The sequence below is a fragment of the Pollicipes pollicipes genome, unplaced genomic scaffold (genome assembly GCF_011947565.3).
Source record: "Pollicipes pollicipes isolate AB1234 unplaced genomic scaffold, Ppol_2.1 Scaffold_7261;HRSCAF=8764_pilon_pilon_pilon, whole genome shotgun sequence".
Lineage (NCBI taxonomy): Eukaryota > Metazoa > Arthropoda > Thecostraca > Pollicipedomorpha > Pollicipedidae > Pollicipes > Pollicipes pollicipes.
In genome coordinates, this window is record NW_023597054.1 from 35,750,885 (window position 1) to 35,755,212 (window position 4,328).

Consider the following 4,328-nt stretch of genomic DNA (forward strand, 5'->3'; position numbering starts at 1 on the left):
CCCGCTAGTGTATGTGTACCATCCCGTCACTGAGGGCGGGATGACTGTCCCACCATCCCACCACTGAAGTGGTGTCCCATGCCCTGAAGTCGCAGCATTCCTCGTCGGGACGAAAAGGAACGGACGTGTCAACGGACAGTCATTGGCTGTCCGGAGAAAGAGACGAGCAAAACGTGGCGCTGTATTAGCAACGCTTCTGACTTAGCAGCTTAGCATTATCTTCTTCCATATGCAGATTTTCTTCTCGGAAGTGCATGACCGGACGTAGCATGTTATGCAATAATGTTTATTGGATAAATGTGCCCGGAGCCGCGCAGGTATTCACGATGATGCCCTTGAGGTACTCGTGTCTTCAGGACTCAGTACATATCAAAGCATCCAGCAAAACACATTGCTTCAATACTCGACCACTTGGGTGGCAGGGGTGTCGATATCTTGTCATGCTTTACACCCAGGGCTTGAGGCTCACTACCTGTTGCCACTCTCCTTGCACAAAATCGGCCGGTCAGCATCGAACTGGGCGGCAGTCAACCCAGCCTCTAAGGGCTTCAGGCTTCAAAAATGGGCGGGGCAGGCCAGATGTCTGCGTTGTCTGGTCAAAGAGCAACGAATAAGTGCCAACGAGTCGCGGTTAGAGGTCGCCGGAGAGTCAGGATTTTGGTGGCATGAATTTATAATTATATCCTAGACACCCTACTGGAGGAATTTTGAAACGCTGGCTATGGCGTGACGCGTCCATCTTGACATTGCTTGCCCTGAAATGTCCCGGCGATGCTGCGCTGAGGTTTGTTCATATATGACTGCAGGTGTCGCTGTACAAAGGGCAGCGTGCGTGTGTGCGTGCATGCGTGCATGCAACAAAGGCAGCATAAAAAATCTGACGCGACTGAATGCACCGAACTTTGCTGAGATCAGGGTCGCCAAAAACCCAGGGCTTTTGATCAGTCACCCAAAAATGATTTTTGTAAAAGTCGGTTTTTTGTTGACATTTTTTTGCTGGGGTTTGAACATTGCCTGTTTTCTTAATATTTTGTTCTGCTTTCTATTGGAATAAGGAAATTGTGTGTATTTGTCGGACTCTGGCTGTGTTCCTCGGGCTGCAATATTTGGCATGTTATAAGAAAACACAAAATTTGGTACCACATTACCAACCAAAGGTTTACCGAACACCATTCAGAGAATAAAGAACGCATGCCATTATCAACTGAGATCTTTTGATCAAATTCAAACGAGCCTAAAACATTTTCACAACATTCAACATTAACTTGATCATAGGTCACCTTGGAGATACAAGGCGAACACCTGTTCACAAACTTCCATTATAGATAAAAAAGTGAGCACTTTTTTACAGCTCATACTGGCTATCACAAAATGAACACTTTTCGTAAATCAGACGATATCACAAATGAATACGTGGATACACCTTTAACAAAATGAACAGGGTTATGTCCATCCTCCTTTCATTGTAAAATACTGCCAATGCCCCACTTATTTGGTTTCAGTTTTAGCCAATGCCATGATTTCAAGTTATTGTAATGTGTACCCCCATGTGTGTGTGTGTTCCTCAGATTTCACGATAAAAGCTTAATGGCGTCGAAACCTATCTGCTTGACATTGGATAAAATGGAATTGGTGCCTTTCCAAGTGTTAAAATAACTAACAGCGTAGCGGTGCGACCGGCCCGCAGCCCCGACCAGCGGGCGGGCAACTGCCCGTTGCTCCTGGTCGAGCGGCGTTGCCAAGAGCCGCACATGTTAGCGCCTTTAGCAACTTCATGCCAGGCGTATAATGCCTAGTTTTAAGAAAATCACGCATTGCATTGCTTGAGTCACTCATTGCAATCATTTACCGAGATTTGTCATAAAAATGTCCTCTTTTGCTCGGTAGTTTTTAGCTCATGGCTGCCGTCAATCAATCTTTTCATTACAGAACTCATCTTCGTAGCTCTTGCCAAGTGATGAGCAAAAAGGTGAGCAATAAGATTCATTTTCCTAAAAAGAAAAATAAACCCATGAAAACTGTATAAACACCCAAGATGTGATCATATTGCTAAAAGCCATCCATAGACAAGCTACATGTAAACATGCAAGTACCTGGTCAATGTCAAAGGGCCTAGGTGACCTGCAATGACTGAGTTGATATTCTTTTAAAATTGGACCGAAAATACGTTTTCATTACCACACACAAAAAACAAACAAAGAGGTCTGGGTACTTACGTCTGACAACCCTGGCTGCAACGCCACAAAATAAGCGTTGAACGGCGCGGTTTGAGCGCAGGATAGCCGAGCGATATGGTGGCTGTCTTCGAACGCGGCAAATATTCCCTGAAGTGCGCCATGGGAACATCACAACCAAAGGGTATTGGCAAGAACTCGAATTGCGTAGGAGAGGAACGAGACTGTTCATAGCAGAGCTTCGGCTTACAGCCATTTATGCTACAGCGCTATTCCAATTCGTCCTCTACGAGATCTGTTCAGGTTCTTTCTTTCTTTAAGGGAATGTTCCATCTGTACTTGGGGTTTTGAACTGAAATAGCCATCTCAAGAACCTTTTGATGCAGTTCACGGCCATGCCCTTTTAAAGACCTAAAGCTCTCTGGTTCCCGAGTTACACGCCCGCCAAAGTGTGAAAGGTTTATGTTGAGACTACTTCAAAGTCACCTTGGCACTGATGTCATAAAAACGTCATACGATTGCCATTATATTACAGGCTATTTCTGCTCGCGGTCAGCGCAGCATGACCGTTGATACCTTCGCAAATCGATAATGCTGCACGTATGATACAATCCGCGGAAGGCTATTGACTGTTAGCAAGATTTCGCAGCTGAACGCGTCGCGAACGTAAGCGTGAAACTTTCGAGTTGAGCGCGCACTCGTCGTGAACGGGGCATTTTTCCGTATTTCTAGGCCATAGGTCATGTAATGGAAAAGGGAACGCCACTGTCTGCAAAGAAGCACAGGGCCGAGAAAGAACGACGCTCTCTCCCGATTGTTATAAAAAAGGAAAACGTTGCGGAACTTTGCCTTTTTTCACCTGCTGGTGGTTTTTTCTTCTTCTACTGATTATTTCTTATAGACAGCTCGGTTGGCACCTTGTGTACCGGAGCAAAGAACCTTACCCAGGCTTATGGGTTAGCGAGAGTATTATAAAGCCAGGGAAATATTACAGTAATTACATATATATATACTATATATAAATATATATATTTATATATTCTCTGTACTTATATATGGAATATATCTAGCAACACCGGCATATCCCTCTCTCTCTCTCTCTCTCTCTCGCTCTCTCTCTCTCTCTCTCTCCTCTCTCTCTCTCTCTCTCTCTCTCTCCTCCTCTCTCTCTCTCTCTCTCTCTCTCTCTCCTCTCTCTCTCTCTCTTTTACTAAAAAATTTAACACATATTTAGACAAGTTTAAATCTTGAACAAAAATTGTGTCCGATAAGTACGATCTCCTGAGTTGTACTACCATGAACCCCCGTTCGCACCTTGTTCTGAAGGCAGCTCACGGTGAAATGCGGTGTTATAACCGAAAACCTGTGCGGAAATTGCGAGACAATCTGCAATTTGATAATCCCACGGGTTGTGCGAGTGCAAGATCACACTTACTTGACATTAGGGTGTGAATCAGGCGCTTGAAACGGGTTTGATCACTGGTGGTGCGTGCCAGTGGCTTGCACTGATTTTGATGCGATGGGGAGTGTGCGTGCGAAGTTTGTACTTCTGAGAGAGTATTGTTTTGGCATTCTTTAAATCTAATGACCCCCAACAAAACGTGATATATTAACACCTGCGTCTATCTTTATGTTTGCGTTTGAACATGACAAGACAGTGATGTCGGCAAACTGAACGTTACACTAGCACCCATGCTGCAGGGGTATTCAAAGGCAATTGGCTACTTCATTATTATCTGGCCAAAGTTTTGAACCTATCAAGGTAGTACGGGATGTAATTATTCCATTGCATGACATTATATTAATAATTCATTTAGGCATTAGGGACAGGTTAGTACGGCTCATTAATGCACATGCTTCGTATAAGCCCGCATGGTACAGCTTTGCAAAATTGTATTTCACTTAAGAATTCTGAAAATATAGTGCTGGATTATCATGGATGCGTATACTACTGTCTTAACAAATTTTGTATTTAGGCAAGCATTGCTTGTGAGTCATCATTGTCATAGTCACTGCAACATGCGTGAGATGCTGGATGCTAAGAAAGGAGAAGTATTGCTGTTGGTGTCTTGGGTAGCCCTTATCAATATTCTTATGATGAGCCTCGCGCGCACCAGCAGCCTCATCACTTCCTTGCATATTGCCCATCCAGCC